The 18,072-nt window shown below is 46.1% G+C and overlaps 1 protein-coding gene across 1 annotated transcript in view; it reads right to left on the reverse strand.

Annotated features, from left to right (window-relative positions):
* LOC112561407 (zinc finger MIZ domain-containing protein 1-like) overlaps positions 1 to 14,413 on the reverse strand; it is a 171,537-nt gene extending 157,124 nt beyond the window's left edge. Inside the window, exon 1 of the mRNA XM_025233894.1 lies at positions 13,901 to 14,413. The gene's annotated coding sequence lies outside the window, so the exon portion shown is untranslated. The remainder of the gene's footprint in view (positions 1 to 13,900) is intronic.
* Positions 14,414 to 18,072: the final 3,659 nt, after the last annotated feature.

An 18,072-nucleotide genomic window follows, 5' to 3' on the forward strand; every position in this document is an offset into this window, starting at 1 on the left:
CGTGTCCGTCTGTAACACTAACTGCTGTTAGGTCCGTCTTCAACATAGCAGGCTGGGTCTGTCTGTCTTTACGGAAATGAAGATGGGGAGGAAGGAAGACAAGAGAACGAATCATTGTGAAAGACTAAAGACGGAATGCTAAACACAATGACACACTGCACTAGTAATACTCAGTGTACATGGCAGGTAACACAGGTATACAAACAATCATTGTCGTCGTCCTGTAAGGTAGAGAAAGAGATTGGGGCGAGCGGCGAGGTGAATCTGATGGAGAGAGATAAATGGCGATGAAGCGATTTGAAGGAACAGGAACTGATGACAGTTTTTTAAGCTGGAAACCCATTCTGTGGACCCTCCCGCATGGTCAGTGGGAGGACACTTCACTCACCTGTGCGACTAACAAGCCAGCTGTGTGTACTGCATGCGCACGTGTGCATCCACGTCCGGGACAAAGGAAGATAGTGCACGCGCATGCATGACTGTGAGTGTGAGAGAGAGAGAGTGAAAGAGATGAGCGAGAGAGAAATGCGTGTGGACGTGCTCACAGCTGCTGTGGGCGACTGAGAGTGAGAACTTGGCAAAGCTCAGATGGTGGGATGGGTGGGCTGGGTGTGCTGTCTTTAATGGCGCTTCTCATAGAAACTTTCTCCCACGGTACAGCTCGCCACGTGCGCTCCCCCGCCTGACGGTGCACGCACACTGCCACCTCTCCGCGCCCTCGTGGCGCTGGCATGCACCCCGGGTAGTTAGCGCCTGCTTCTCGTGGGGCGGGGCAATGGCAAGTTTTTACTGCCGACTTCGCTCGTGTTACCCACGCCGCTCCCCCTATAGTGTCTCCCCCGCCCTGTCAGGCTTTCGAACCCACGATCGTCGGTTTTCTTTTTCTGCTTGCACCGTGAACGACCGTGAACGACTGTGAACGAGTCTGTTTGCTCAGCATGTGAACGGTCCACTGATGTCTGTAGGACAACTCTTACCACGATAGGAAATAAAAGCAAGTGTCAATAGAAAACAACAAGGTGAAAGCGGCTGCTACTGCGAGGGAAGATAACAACTTCCGGGTGGAGGGTGGGTGGATTTCCAACTCGATGTAAATAAAGACTAAAGGTTGAAAAAGGAATGAATGAAACATGAATATCAATGGCGCATTCTTTGTGCTGCTAAACACGACCCTATTGTGCGACATTCAGAGGCTTGCATTTCTGAATGAAACAAGAGTCTTTTGATAAGATTTTGTAGAATTAGTGTCTGGAGGGGTGCACAAAAAGACACAAGTCACCCGTGTGAGGCAGCGACCTTACTGTTAACCTGTTTAACGAGTTCCCGACTTTCCCCTGTTAACTTTTATAACGAGTACCTGACTTTCCCCTGTAAACCTCTATAACGAGACTTTCCCCCGTTAACCTCTATAACGAGTACCCGACTTTCCCCTGTTAACTTTTATAACGAGTACCCGACTTTCCCCTGTTAACCTCTATAACGAGTACCCGACTTTCCCCATTAACCCAGCTGTTGAATGTCTGACTCCACAGACGATGGGGAGGGTAAAGGAAGGGAGAGTTAAAAGCAATGGCACGCCAAGAGAGCAATGTTTATAACTTTTTCTCTTTAGCTATATCTTATTTTATCAGTAAATTCATTATACAATATAAAATACGCTCTTTGTCCAATTGTACAAACATAGACAATTAAGTTCTATAGCTTTTGTATGTATGTTTGTCATACTCGAGGTATTGTGTCATGTCTGATATATTATGAAATAGTAAGAATGGCAGACACTTTTCTACAAAGAATAACATTTTGTATTTTAGCTACAGAAGGCACTCTGGCATGCAAGTCATTCCTACAGCTATATAGCGCACTCTAGCTATACACTTCATTGTATAACTGTAAAAAGAATTGTATAGCAACTATAGCTATACAAACAAGCTTTATGAGGACAGCGCGTGTTGAATACCTCACCAACTAAATTTATTCCTCCGTCTGTGTGCTGTGTGTAAGGACTGAAGCTCACCCTCCACACCCTCCACACCATGCCACGTGACAGGCGAACATGGAGAACATCATACACTCAGGAGGACAGCCTACACCCTACAGATGTTAGTCACTAGGTTACTGGGGCTCCCCCATACCTCCAATCAATAGTGCGACTCTCTGAAAACATCTAAAGTGTCGTTCCCAGGGTTACTTGCCACCCGCTCACACCCACTTCACAGGCCGCTTGTGTAATTATTTCCGCAATTTGGTAAAAGGCAGCAGATACACGAAGTGACTTGTCGACATACCAGATGTTCACCGAACTGTACATCCATTAGTCCTCCGCCTCCCTCCGCCTCCCTCCTCTGGTGCGCGGACAGCCGAGTGGTTAGAGCGCTGAGAACTGAGAGACACGGCGGTTCGATTCCCGTGTAGCGCAGCTCACTTTCCCCCAGTCGACCCAACTGACTGGAATGGTACCTGGGCTCAAAGAGTGTTGGGGAAGGTAAGGCAGCGAGGATGAGGAGTTGACCCCGCTGACCCCGAGCAAAGCGATAACTCTAACACCTGACTCCCTACCGACCTGACAAAGGTCATGGGACGACCTTTACCCACCCCTGGCAGTGTGTCGAGCGAAACTAGTGAAAATACGTATTGTAAAATAGTCACCGACACAGTCTCTCCGGAAAAGAATCATGACACAGCGCCGTCTGACCTTTTGGAGCGAGAAATAGTAACTGAAATGACATCCTCATCCTCTTACAGTGTGATCGAGAAACACAACCTACACAGGTGAAGGTAGCTGACACCACGACCTCGTGTATCATCATCTGACTCGCATCTTCACGACCATGTATGTGTGTGTGTTTGCGCTCGCGCGTGTGTGTGTGAGAGAAGACAGAGAGAGGGGGGACAGAAGACAGACGCAGAGAGTAAGATACATGCTGTAATGAAATGCCTAAACTCTGACGATGACAAATGCGCCCTCGGTAAGTTGATTTTTCCACCCTTTCTTCTCAATAATCCCTCTTCCTCCAAAAGTCAGTGAAAGCGTTTTTTATGTCCTTTCTTTTCTTGAACTGTGTGCGGCTGCTAAAGGCCCGCCGTCAGGTGAGACCTCCGTTTCCTGTTCCCCGTCGTGCCCCCCTCCTCTGTCGACTACAGTGCAATATCTAATTTCAAAAGGCGACATTCATCAGCGCCGCAAAAATGTATTTCCTGAACATGTACTCTTGTTTCTTCTCACCTAGTGTACCTTCTTGTGTCAAACCAGTTTTACTTTGCCCTTTGACCCCACGCTGACCTCGACCCTTCTCCAATGTTTCGTGCTGAAAGCTCGTGAGATGGCTGTGGGTCTGTTGAAATCAGGGTTGGACACTCCGAGCCTTGCATAAGCGGCAACATGTAAGCAGAAGCGGCCAATGAAAGCTCTACAGTCTACACTGTATTTACTCTTCAATATCAGGTAACGAAGAATGGTCGGCGCCTGTCGGTGCAGCCAAGATGGCGAAGTCTGTTGTCACCAGCTTAGTCCGGGACAAAGTTGTTTGACTTGCAGAAATAGAATAAAGCCTTTCCAAAGTGGCCACCGCGGTGGTTTTCAACTGTGTATCACAATAGTTGCAAGAAATGCGGCAGTTTAATGCCAAACCTCCCTTTTGTGACACACCTCACAGATGTCGGTCACGACGCGCCGAGCCAACTGCACGGGGAGAAAAGAAGAAAAGAAACCGAACTTGACCTAGTTTCTGTCGCACAGACTGTGAGATAATAAAGAATGCTAACCCAGGCCACAATAAATACTTCCTGCCTGACTGTTTCTGCTCATTAAAACATAGGAATAACGACAAAAATTGACTTTCTCAATTGCATGCACCACACGTGACAGTCCCAACAGCCGTCAGCGCATGCGCAGATGTGCCAGTCTTAAAGTCCTGGCTGGAGGACATGATGACAGCTCGCCATGGAGCCCAACACTACACTGTCCTGCGTCAGGTGACACTACCTGTCTAAAACACTAAATTTATTATTTGTTGTTTGGATGTGGCCACAGGTAGGACAACACAGGTGCGACAGTCCGTTATTGTACAGCGCAATCTGCGATCATCAGACCTGTCGCCATCGCACGAAACAGCTTGCTCGTGCTGATTTGCATGTTCTCTTTCAGAAGACTGCTGCTGTCTACAAAAACTGTCTACACTAATTATCGACAGACACTGAACACATAATTTACCGAGACAGATTAACTACCTGTCTGCAGGTGTGACGTGTCTCCGTCTCTCATCGACTGAGCCATTATGACCTACGATGGGTGTACTACTGAGCGGAGGAAAGTAAACATAATCTACTATAATCCTCAACACACACATACACACACACATACACATAAACACCTACTGTGGTTCTCCAACTAGATCAGTGACTGGCTCCATTGATCTCCGGGGGCAAAAGATAAAATTTTCCTTCCTTGCATTGGAAGAACATGTCCAAACCTTGCGGGTGTTCATGCTGACCACCTACCACCTGTTTGCTGACTCAGTAAAGTGTTATTATGCTCACTGCGCCAATAACAATCATCACACTTTATTGACTCGTGAAAACAGACACGCCACCTGAGCTCGTCGATTGTAAACTCCACATTAATATCACCACTCATCACAACAAATAATGACAAACAAGTTATTCATAGGCTAATGAGACAAATAATATCGATCGGCCACCCTGCTCATTAGATGGCAGGTAATAATATCAAGTAATATCAAGCAGGATAAAACTATACTCGGTAAATGTTTCCGCCATGAACCTACACACAACAGCTTAAGAGAAATATTTTGAATACATGTTTGTTTCACATTTCCATTCCCCAAAGCCATGGTCTGGTTGATTACAGGTGACTCGGACTGCCGCGTGTTTTATCCCTGTGTCGATAATTATGAGCTTGACTTGTGTTGCAACTCGGGTCAGAGGTTATCTACGCAACATCCGGCCGACGGAAGTCAGGTGATTGCAAACGCCTCTGATGGCAGTCGCTGTCCCTGCTGACTTGGCAACAGCAGTGGATACCTACACACGGGAATCAGTTCTGCATCACAATTATTAAAAGCAAGGCTTTGCCACTAAAATCGACTCCTTGTGGGAATCTCTGGAGCACAGAGGTCTGGGAATTCCCTTCCTGCTCCACGCGCATGCGCAAAGAAGATTTGCGAGCAGACGACGGCACTAAGCGAGTTAGTGTTGGCACTAGAGACTGGCACGCGCCATGTTGGCAGTTGTGGAGTCTGCCAGTCCATGCCTGGTGAGAATTACCGAGATTAGTGATGTGGGCAGGACAGAGATTATAATGTCGGATGATACCAGTGAAGTCGCCTTGCCGGGATTATCCTGCACATCACACACATCGCCCCAAGCTGCGAGAGGTCAGGGGTCGTCATAGAACAGCAGAACCCTTTAGTGCCGTCTGTCACTGAGCACGAACTCTCGTTATGAGCAACTGCCATATTATTTTATTATAAGGTCTGTTGTTACTTGTGGCAGGTATAAACGGAGGCAGAGCCTTGTAAGCCAGCGAAGAAAAGGTGGACGCGGTCCAGGTTGTTCAACAAAGACTTTCTGCCTGTCTGCCCACCCTCCAGGTCAAGGCGGGGTGGGAGCGACGGCGAGGCAGACAAAAGATAACGTGGCTAAACATCCTCGGTCAGGGATCAGGAGCGCTCGGCGACTAACCGTTGGCTGTTGGCCTACATCGTGTAAACAGCAACCGTCACCTCCTGCGTGAACAGCGCCCTCTGTCAGCAGCGCCACCACCGACCCTCCCAACGTCTCCATGACATCAACACGGCAGCAGGCGGGGAAGTAATCCCCCCTCGTACCTAAACCCTCCAAATCTCTATAAGAAGGGAGGGAGAGGGGCGCTCATCATCATCATCGACGAAATCCACCGAAACTGCCGGCGCCCGAGAGTTGCCAACCTGGCAAATTAATATCCCGATATGCTAGACTTAATTAATATTCCAGCATGATAGACTTAATTACTGTCGCAATATGACGGAGTAGTGCTAAGCTGGGGGAGCGATCTGGTGCAGCGCACAGCATAATTAGGATGGGGGTTTCCCGGCGGATTTTTATTTTATTTTTTATTTTTTGCCCCGCCTACAAACTTTGTTTAGAAGCTTTTGTCGGGTTGTAAGCCGGGTACTTCGCAGGAATGCTGACCCAGGCGACGAGGAAATCTCCGGGGGCTCAGTACATTCACAGAACGAAACTCTTCTTTGTGCCTCAAGTTGGCCAACAGGCGGCGCGCACAATGCACACACCGAGCTCCTCCGGTCTCCACCCGACCCCACCCCACCCGACACCGCCTCACCCTGACGCCAGACAGCGGGGTGAGGCACAAAGACCACTTGTAGCACAGTACAGGTAGTAGGCTACCGTAGGTGTGAACATTGCCTCACATCGGCTTGTCGCTGAAGCGTGCCGTTAATGTCAGGAGGACTGTCCTCCCCAGACTTCAGGCGGCGACAGGCAGGGGGGCTGCGCACTTTGTGCCTTTGTGGAGGACTGACCTCCCTAACGGCTGGCCTTGCTGGAGTGCCGTGTATCCATGTTGACACTCTCCACGCCATAGTGTCGCTCACGCGTCCACAGGACCTGCCTGGAGTGTTTTCTTTGATTGCCCACGACAGCAAATACGAGTGGAAAGGATTGCGAGAATTGAGGCCGGGGGGCGAAAGCCTCTTATGTTGTGATAAGACGTGCTAAGCATTCCGTTGTATATACGAATATCAACTTCCGGCCTCTTGCTCTTGTTGTCAGATGCACTAACACCTCCGGTCGCCCTGTGTTTATATGTGTGCGTAAGGTGATCATAGGGTGGCCTTAGCCAGATAACAACACCCTGACTTCAAGTTTGCGCCGCTACAAGGACTTTGTTATTGCATTCCTCTGGTGCACACCAGTCTGAGTGAATGGGGGGCCTTCATCGTCCCTCTCCTACTGCGCGGTCAGCTCTCACGCACCCTGGGTAGGCTACAGTAGCAGGACAGACACCCCACCCCACACACACCACCCCACACACAGCACTTGCTTGTTGAGGACGGCCCAGCAGGCGACACATTGCTCACTGGGGGGTGAGGTTGGTGGTCGTGGTGGTGGTGTACAGGGTGGGGGGGGGAGCCAGGTCTACTTATGCACCTGCACAGGCCTAAGCTCTCCCTCCGCGTGTCCCTCCCGCCTGTGACAGCCCGCTGTGCGTGACCGCGCGCTGTTGTCAGGTGACGTCGCACTGTTGTCCAGGTGACGAGCGGGTGGCGTGCACCTACCTTCCGCACCGGGATGGCAGCCAGGGGTATGTGTGTGTGTTGGGTGCGGGGCGAGGGGGAGGGGACTGGAGGCGGTACGGGTAGGACTTGCAGGTGGGAGAGAACTGACAGGGAGACGATTGTGCGCCATACAGGTAGGGTGGAGACCAAGCAGTCAACACAAGCTTCACTAACTCAACATAAACAAGAAACTGAAGCTCGTGTAGAGTTAATCGTTATCTTCTTTTCTGACTTTTTTCTTTTGGTTAATAAGCTCTGTGATGTGTTTAGACACATAACCTGCAACGCAACTATTTACTCTAGGGTCAAAGGAGGATGCGGGATGATCCAGTAAACAGGTCAACAGCAAGAAAAAAGTTCAAACAGCCTTGTCACGCTTGCCTGTCAATCGTCTACAATGGCCTTTACAAACTAGGTGAGGCGGGTCCTTGTTTGCTATCAGCGACTACAGGTGACAAGAAATGTGAATGGACTTGTGTCTCCATTACACATCACATCGACACCCACAGCATTGACACCACAGCTGCTTGTGTAACAGAATATGCTACACTGCTTACCCGCTTATTATAGTATACACAAACAATTAGCTCTCAACTCCCTAATGCACATCAGACAAGCAGGAACAAACCGAGAGATAATAGGGTAGATTGGCTGGCAGTCTGGCAGCACATGTGATAAATCATGGCCATCACTTCACGAAGAATCTAACACTTCACCAACACCACTCCCTACACTTGATTTATTACAGAAGCAGTGGGTCAAGCTTTATTTTCCTAAACAAGTTAAACCACTCACAGTTCTCTGCCGCTACTGCTACTAATATATAGCATGCTTTCATTTTACCCTGACTTTTTTACCTTGCTAATGAAAAGGAAATAGAAATATATATATAATTAGGATGAAAATTTCCAGTCCGATACAAAAAAATCTCTCGTTTTTCCCAATTAGGTGTCTGCACACATATAAATAATATTTCCGGTTCTGACAGCCAAATTTTAAGACTTGTTTTGACTGTTGTCTCGCAAGACTGGCCAGACTAGAAGTTACCTCAGCTGTAAGCCCTGCTTCTCTTCCAGTCTAGTCAGAGAGTATTTCTATGCTAACCCTATGATGCTGTATTTATAACATGATAGTGTTCATGAAAAAAAAAATCATCATGGATTACGCAGGAACACTTTATGCTCTGACAGTTTATATTTACATATACTTTAATATCTTATATTCTTCATCAAGGAAGCGTCTATTTGGAACCTTCTTTATTATAAGACAAACTACAATAACAAAAATTAAAATACTAGGGCCTCTTAAGACATTTTCTGTTTCTCAAAACAAATGCACAACCCTTCAATTAACTACCACAAAATTTAAATTACAACATTTTACAATAAAAAAAGAACTGTTTCTTTGACAGTAATTCTTGGAAAAAAGTGTAGCTTACTAAGTGGCAATTACAGCAAAATATAAATTACAATGCTAGGATAGCTTACAACAAGAGACTTTCTGTTTCTCAGAAAGAAACTCTTAAAAAGCCTAAGCTTTCCGTGATGAAACAGAGATATGATTAAAGTCTGAATAGGTTCTCCAGTTTCCTGTAACTGATGAGCTTCACAGAAATGCAAGTAATGCTTCACATAGCACATCCCACAGGGCAGGGCTTTGCCTTCAGCAGGGAAAAATAGAAACTTTACAAAATCAACACAGATACCCCAGCTGAAGATAAACACTTGCATCATCTCCCACAGCAAGACAGTTTTCTTCTTTTTTGAAGGAGCAAAATGTTTTCTAAAATCATAGCTTGCATATTACACCAGTATATCAAAACAAACTGCTGTGTTTCTAAATGTTTTGCTGTGTGTATGTAAATAAACTTCTGTTTGTTCAAGCATGCATGCCTAATGTGTTCCCAATTATAAACCTAACTTTAATTTTTTTGTAATTTTAAACAGAAAAGTGCTGAAAAAGAGTGACATGAGAAGTACTAATTAGAATGAATGATGATAATTTAAGTAACAGAGCCAGGAGCATTAATGAAGTGTTTTCACATCCATCTGGTAATGCTCTCTACAAAAATTCTTGTCAAGATTTAAAAACCACACTTCACAAATATTTCAAAAAAGCAGGCAGCTGTTTTTTAATTCTTCCACCTGTGTTTTATGCGATGTAACTCTTTTCTTAGTAGAGGGAAAGAAAGTCTTCATTCTCAGTGAAAGAGCCTGCTTTCTGCCTGTCTTTCTATTTTAAAAATCAGTATGCAATCAACACTGAGAAGCTAATTGTGGCATCTACACCTACAACATTCTAGTCATGCCTTGCTAAGCTGCAGTGAACTGGATATAGTCGTGTTTGCAGTCATTCCCACAGTAATTATCTAAAAATCTTTCATGGCAGGATTTAAATTTACTGAACAAACATGGAAAAAATGAGACTTTAGTACTAAACAATTGATTTCATCAAAGATTTAGTATTTAAATACCTCAGACTGCATAATGTACCAGTGGTGCCACACAAGTATTCTAATGTCACATGTTTGTCTAATTTTCATGTAAAGAATTTCTTTTTGAATACTTATGTGCATTTAAATTTTGCATTTTGCTCATTGTATGTGAACATAAAGAATGAGCATTATTAAAATAGTACTGCTAAAAAGTTGAACCATATGTATAAATGATGAATATAATCTTGGACTTTATGAATAAATAATTCTATCACATTCACCACTATCCCTCACCATTCTGATCTCATAGCTAAGACTGTTAATTTAATTTTTTTACTAGCATTAGCCTTTACAATCAAAGACCTGTTCTTTTCAGTTATAGATTAATTATTAATACATTCATCAAGTATATTTTCCACTGTGTAAATAATAATCACTTGCAGCATTATGTTCATAGACTAATCTATCACATTAACACATCCATGCAGTTTACAGTGTCTTCCTTGCTTGTGAAATACAGGAATTACTGTACACCCTGTATGTTGTGCCTGGTGTACCACCTGGAGACTGGCCCTGTCATCATGCACAACACCTGTCACTGCGCTAAACATCTTTTATAGGGTCTTGCTTTTTCTACTCACAAAGCTGCTCCGAAGGTTTTGGAACTGACTGCTGGCTGTTTAACACTTCAACCATTTAGAGAACCTTGTGCGACTAACAGATCTACATTAATAATAGAACATGCACATATGTGCATATATCTATAGAAATAACATTTTATATATAATAAAATTGCAGATATCTATATAAATAATATTATATATTACACACTTGTTTATGGATCAGACTATAAATTGTTTTCCCATTCTTGGAAAATACACAAGAAAGCTACTCAGCACATCCTTACACCGTAAACCCTGGTCACAACTATGAACCTCTCATCAAGTTTCAATGGTCTTGAGGTATTTATGTATGAATAATACTATATAGACTTGTCCCACACTTCGCCTGCAGCTATTTTAATTATGTTGTTGTTTTTGTTGATGATCATGATGATGAGGATGATGATGATGGCGATTATTGTCTTTAAGTGTATGAAATCGATTTTGGTACAAGAGTGCATAGTCAAATAATATTAGTCATGTTACCAATATTTATGGGTTTTTTTAAACCACATTTTCTCAGATTCCCTAGAAGGCTTAAATGTTAAAAGATATTCAAATAGCTTGTAAGCAATGATAGAAACACCAAGTTATACAATTATAAAATTATTACAGCTTTGTATACACTGTACAACAAAAACAGCTAATATAATTCTTCAAAATGACGACTGACCAACAAGTACTACTGGCTACTATTCACTATAAGCAGGTTGTCATGTTTTGGATGGTGTATAGCACAAGCTTATCTTCAAGGATCAAGCAGGCTAATTACTTGGACTTCAATCAGTTGGTAAATGAGGTGTTTTCTGTGGATCCATCACTCACATTTCACTGCAGTGCAAATCAAAATCACAACAGAGATAGTCGCTTCTATTTTCTGCAGCAACTGCTTCTAATCATGTGTTCCATGCACTGGAAGTGCACCTAATTCCTTGTATGCTTTGGGCAATCAAGGGTTTGTTGCCAACACAGACAAAACCACTGCTGAGGGGAGGGAATCAATTCACAGTAAACAGCTCTGCCAATCACTTAGCCCAACCAACAGCTCGCCTTGGAGCATGATGATAGTCTCCTGACCCAGACACCATTTCAATCCGCTAGATGGCAGCACTGTGCCAAGTCGGTAGCAACCATTTCGGAAGCAAAGGGCGAGCACCACATTGCCATATGACCTTGGATCTCTGCACAGAATATGCCTGTTGATGTCTGTGGAATTGTAAACTATGACTTTGCTCTTCTGACATCTTAACGCGGAGATTTGTGTGTGTGTGGATGTGAACGCATGTGACCAGACTGATGACCATCTTTATTCTCCCTACTACAGAGCAGACACTTCCTTATCTATCCAGCTCACTGTATACAAAATATTGAAATATAAACTTTACATCAATCTTTTAGCTACATCCCATAATTTTTAACCCAGTTAGACTGACCTCAGTTAACTGATGAACAATCGAATCTTGTTCTACTGTGACTGTAATTACTGTTGGCATTGTATGCTGAATCTGAAACTAAAGTGACAAGATGGCAGGATAGCTTAAGTATGCAAGCACATGATGCATACAAAGAGAAATGATCTGTAATGGATGCAAGAGCTCAAGCCATGACCTATACTGTTTTAGTGACGACCAGTGTGCGCCACACATTTAAGGCTCGATTACAAGATACAAATCTGTATGTCCCAAGGTGCATAGCAGAATCAGAATCACGAGGGATAGAATTAGGTCCATGAAAACCATGCAAAAGAGAAAACAAACTCAAATACAGAACAAAATTGGATGAGATTTTAATTACAAGACCTGCCTACAATGAACTTAAGCTGGTGACACAATCACTTCACTGCTCTTTGACCTGCAGTAGAAAGTAAGGAACTGCCTCTGATCCACAGAACCACAAATGTTTTAACAGAATATTAATGCTACCTTGGAAAATTTCAAATCACATTTCCTGTACTAATCTCCAAGTGTCATGTGTTGTAACTTCAGCATGTCACTCTCCACTAACCTCAACACATCACTCTCCACTAACCTCAACACATCACTCTCCACTAAGCTCTTAAAAGAGTAATTAGTGTGTTTCCTCTCCTGGGTCAAGACAGCAGAGAAATGATGTGTGCGATTATTGTCAGCACCACCGACCATTAGAGATCATATTACAAAGCTGATTAGAAACAAACACAAGGGCAAAATCTGTTTACTATTCCGGCTGAAGTTTTTGATAAATTACTTGGCTAACTTGACTTGCAGTGGGTGGAGAACATAACTGCCGATCATGTATCTATGTTTACCTCCACAAGACTTTCCACTGAATGTGTAAACACGTGCATCACAGGTTGTAGCATACCTCCCTACCTCAGCTACACCACAGGTACACACAAGCATCTTTAATAATGAATGCTTTGATCATTTCTCTCTCACACACAAATGCACAGAGAAAAAATCTCTAACCACATTATATACACAACGTTTGTATGTGACTGTTTTCTACCCGTTTGTGCTCATCTTTGGGGTGGAACCACCTCCCGATTGACAGTTAAAAAAATAAAACAAACCAAAGTAGCCCTTGATGAAGTGAGAGATGACACATTTGACCTCACAAGAGGAAAGAAGAGGCCGTGACAGAGGTATGGAGGTTACCACTGGTGCACTCACGTCTCGTCAACAGAAATATCCGGAGGCACTCACTCGTTTGATGTGTGGGATTATGTGGCCACCCACCCCACCCCCAGTATGCACGCGCACAATACTAAGTAGTCACGCCATGGTGTGCATGGCATTCCACGCACGGCAACGTGAAGTCAGCATCAGTGAGTGCAGACATCGCCGTAACACCATCGCGACCTGCTGTAACACCACCACAACATCGCCGCATGACGTCAGGGGCCGGCGCAGCGTCAGACAAGGGCGAGAAATCTGGCGGCGCGAGCGGATTCCACCGAGGGCAGATAATTAATGACGGCTAAGCTAGAATTAATCTCCGAAGCGCCACTTCCGTCCGCCTCTCAGTTACCGACGCGCCTGCAGAAAATCCCGTGTAAGCTAGGAACAACATTGTTTTTCAGCCAGCGGCCCACATGGCCTAATCTTGCTGTGATAGGGCCAACTGCACCGGGAGTAGTGGGGGCTAATCGAGGATCCTACCCGCCACCCGCCCGTGTTTGACAGGGGTGGAGGGTCGGTTGGGGTGGAGGGGGGGGGGTGAGCACGCAAGGCGGGTAAAGGGAGCGAACCACAAGTAAAAAACATCCCTGCACGTGCCTGCTCGTCAACACAAAGCAAACTCCAGCCTCCCTCCGTAACCCCTCCGCACCCTCACCCTAACGTGTGTGTCACTGGCCAGGGGGCAAACAATATCATGCACGCACGTTTACACACACTCGCACACACCGTGACACACCCCGGGCTCGGGACCCTCAGCCATTATCTTAGTGGCCAGCGTTAGTGCACGGCCAGGCTAACACGCCTAACACACACACACAGACATCAACGATCACAGGTTAGAGTACTTACGCCCAAACGCTCCAATTACTCCTCCATTACGGCGCCCTCCTGTGAAAAGGCCACTGAACAACCACACACAGCTGATCTGTGAAAACACTGGCACGACCGCTACCTTATTCCGGCCAATTGTTCAGGCTTGGTGCCTTCCATAACGCCAGATCGCTCAGCAGCACCCCAGCAGACGAGAGGAGTTTGAGAGAAAGCAAAAAGCAGGATGAGAAGAGAGGACAAGGGGAGGGTGTGGGGGAATACGATGGTAGTTTCCTTTGTGCTGGCCTGTGTAGGTGCTGGTAATTCAATCCCAATAACAGTGTGTAGGCTAACTGCTGCTATCATCTCTTCACCGGCTGTATCAATCAATGCTCACTGGGAGAGCTCTCCGCGCCAGCCCATCCCCCCTCCCAGCGGATGGGTCCATTCTGTCGGAGCCTAGCAGTCATAGCCGAGCGGAGACTGTTCAAACACGGATCAGGAGGCACGCACGCTCACAGCCTCTCACAACTCCCAGCAATTAGAGATAAGCTTTCCAACCCTTAGAGTCACAAGTCTACCCCAGGCCTGCCTGTATACCCCCCCCCCGGTAAAATAATGGCCCCCACCCCTAATACCACCCGCTTCCCCTCCTTTCTCGCCAACTGCCTGTCGCCAACAGTGGGCACTCGTTAGACGCGGTGCAGGCGGAGTGTGGGACAAGTCAATAGTATTATTCATACCGCCACCCAGCAGACGTCGCTTTACCTTTCAACACCCTGACCTCGTTTGTTTCTGCGGCCACCACCAGGGTTTACAGCCAGTAGGAAGTTTCTCCCGAGCTGGCAGTGCGGTCATTAATCACTGGCGTCGTCACGGCTGTACTTCCGCTACTGTTTTCCCTTGTCTTCGATTGACGAGCTTTCGTTTGACCGCCTTGCCCACCGCCCGCCAGTCGTCTGATAAACTCATCGGACCCCCACTCCCCCATCTCTCCTCCCTGCCCACCCCTCCTGTCGGTCCGTGGAGCGGGAAAAGCACCAGCAGCTGAAGTGATCGCTCCTCATCATGTTTAACGGGGAGGGGGATCGGCTGACCCGTGTTTCCCATCGTCATTCAGGACCCTCCCGGTCTGTGAGCACTCGTGCACGGAAGAAAAAGTTTGTGGCGGAGACTGGAGAGCACAGCCTGGCATTAGCAGCAGTTATCAGCGAGTAGAGCGCCGAGCACGTGCGGTGACAGTTGGCAGAGCGCTGTGTGCAAGTGCAGTCAATCAATCAAGCTTATCAAAGCTTACACACACAAACAAGGGAGACAAAACCCGCCTGGCACTCGCCGGGCAATGGGCTAGGGGAGACAACTCGGTCCCTGTCGCTAGGCTCTTGTTTTTCAGCCTCGTTTGTCTGGCGGTTGACGAGGGTCTTCTGCACGTCTCATAGTTTTACATCGGGGGGTCTGTCAGTGTGCTTGGTATGCGACCCTCCTTCTCAGATAACACGCTGTTGTCACTCACTTTTCCTCCCTTCATCGCCTCTGATCGTATCTCATCTGATTGCTCATAAAATGCACACACGCACATTCTCACGAGACACATGCACACAAATCTGCCCACACACACACACGCATACACACTTCATACTCTCACTTATTCACGAGCAGTGAAAAAACAGGAGGAGCGAGAGGCACTAATTTCTGAAGACTAAACTCACATACGCACTATCTACCCTCGGCAAACTGTCAAATGAACATTGACTTTGAGATGGTGTTACAGATTGTGTGGTGCTGAACCTCCTGGTATCACCCTTAAATCTGACCTGAGTAACTTCCTTTTCTTCTTGACCTAATCTCTTACTGCCGACTCGCCAATGAGGCCTATGAATGTGCTTGCTTTCCCCGGGTGAGTCCGTCGCCCGTCATTTCATTAGACCTTCTGCTGGCCAGATTCGCCTGGGGAGGGACGGAGGTGTATGGCGTTTGTCGCTCGTTTTTCGGGGAAAAATCCATTTATTGATTTAAGGGGAAGAAAAAGTTCACCAAGATATTTCGTGTGACAAATCAATAGAACAAGACTACTGGATGTGGAGTTGTAGATGACATACGACAGGTCTCCTCCTTCCAACCCTCAAGAAAAAAATCTGTTTTCTATGATGCGGCCTCGCCAACTCCTTCCCCAGTCGTCTGGAAGAGACCGGAAACACGTCACAGCATGCTTTGTGCTTCATCGGGAAAGAAACTTTTTGGCCTTATAGCCTGTGTGGTTCAGACTTCTTACCCAGGGTTGACGCGTAGGGATAAATGAGGATATTTACAGATAAATGAAAATACACGTGCACCGCACATAGAAATAAAGATGCATGTAAGCAATGGAGGATACATGTGGAATGAAAATTCATGGGGATAAATTAGGATGCGTATGAATACAGAATAAAATACGAAGATAAAATGAAAGGCCTATGACTAGTGCCAACACCTTGTCCAGTCTAACTGAACCTTGTCCAAGGACGGATCTCACAATATATATGTATGTGTGTGTAATATATAATGTGTATGTAGGTATCTTAAGAATAAAAAAAAACTAATGTTCACTTGTGGCTTTTGTTAATTTTCGCACGAGAGCAAGTCTTGCTATTCATCTGACTTCCAAGTTCTTTTTCAGTATTTCCCGGAGAGGCGCTAGTCGAGTCCTGGGGGACACCCGAACATCTAACGACAGCTGCTGTGTTCATGGCAACCTAACGCTTGGACATGATGCAACCGTCCAGCGAGAAAGGAAGACGAGTGCGGATTGGTCAGCAGATGTCGCGTTCACACGAGATTTATATAATCTATAATATTTGATAATCGGGCGTCACGTGCTGATGACCCTCACACTACTCGACCAGTGTTCTCCATTTTCTCTTGACAGTCTTACCGTGACAGTCTGACGGCGTCACGTGACAGTCAGAAGGCGTTTTAACAGTCTGACGGCGTCACGTGACAGTCTGAAGGCGTTTTAACAGTCTGACGACGTCACGTGACAGTCTGAAGGCGTTTTAACAGTCTGATGGCGTCACATGACAGTCTGGTTTCTCAGCGTGCGAACCTGATCTGGTCATGTGATGTGGAGGCTCGGAGCATGTCAAGAGATTTGCTGCCGAGCGCTGATGATATTGAGGAGGCATCACACAGATGTAGAGGCAAGTAATAGCTCTGACCTGACAGCGAGACACACCATGATGGACGTGACAGATAAATGGTGTTTAGATAAATGTGACAGATAAATGGCAGACTGTGCAGGACAAGAAACACAACGACGATGGGATGGGATCTGTATAGAAAATTCCAAAAAAGCCGAGATGCACCAAAAAGAGACAGCTCGTCATGGACACCCACGACAACGCCAAAGCTAATCCTCTGATCGCAGCTCCACCCAAGTGCACAAAGGTCGTGGGCAAGTTCAGTGTGGCTACAGTAATGACAGCTTGATGTCCATGCATGCAAAAAGCTAATGTGATTTATGGCGAAGAAAACAATTTGATGAAAGCCATCAAGCAATGGCAACTATATTAAGCGAGGCCTTCAGCAAGGACGATCTGAAGTAAGCATGAAGTGGACCAACCTAAGGTAAGCATGAAGTAAAACAATCTGAAGCAAAACAACCTGAAGAAAAGCGTGAAGCAAGGACAAGACCTCGCTGGTGGTAAGAAAGTACAGTCGCCTCAGCTCCGCGCCGCAGTTGCCGCCTGTCAGACAGGAGCGCAGGTGTGCTGCACCTGGCAGAGCCAGCCATCAGTGCCGGCAGGTGGGCTGCAGGAGAGGTGGTGCACGCCACATCGTGACCTCTTGACCTCTTGGGCGACAAAGTGACTACTGCATTACCCGAGTGTCTGCCAAGGCTGGAATTCATGTTGAGGCTGCAAGCCTGCTACCCGCTCACAGGCCGGTCACGCCAATAACCTTTGACCTTCGTATCATAGCGCCTGCTTCCGTCTTGGACGCGAACACCCTGAGTGTCTCAGTATGAATATACCGGTAGACAGACACACTATTGCCAGTCCTGTCCAATCAAGTGTTAAAAGGAGCATGTGTCACTGACTCCGTGTAAACAGTTAGCGGTGTCACAAACGAGAAGTCACAAAACAACTCGCTCGGGACAATTTCGCATTCTTTCAACAAAAAGAACCATGAGTGCCTTTGGTGTTCAAGTTGTGTATTAGTTGCCTGGACAAAAG

The sequence above is a fragment of the Pomacea canaliculata genome, linkage group LG1 (genome assembly GCF_003073045.1).
Source record: "Pomacea canaliculata isolate SZHN2017 linkage group LG1, ASM307304v1, whole genome shotgun sequence".
Classification (NCBI taxonomy): domain Eukaryota; kingdom Metazoa; phylum Mollusca; class Gastropoda; order Architaenioglossa; family Ampullariidae; genus Pomacea; species Pomacea canaliculata.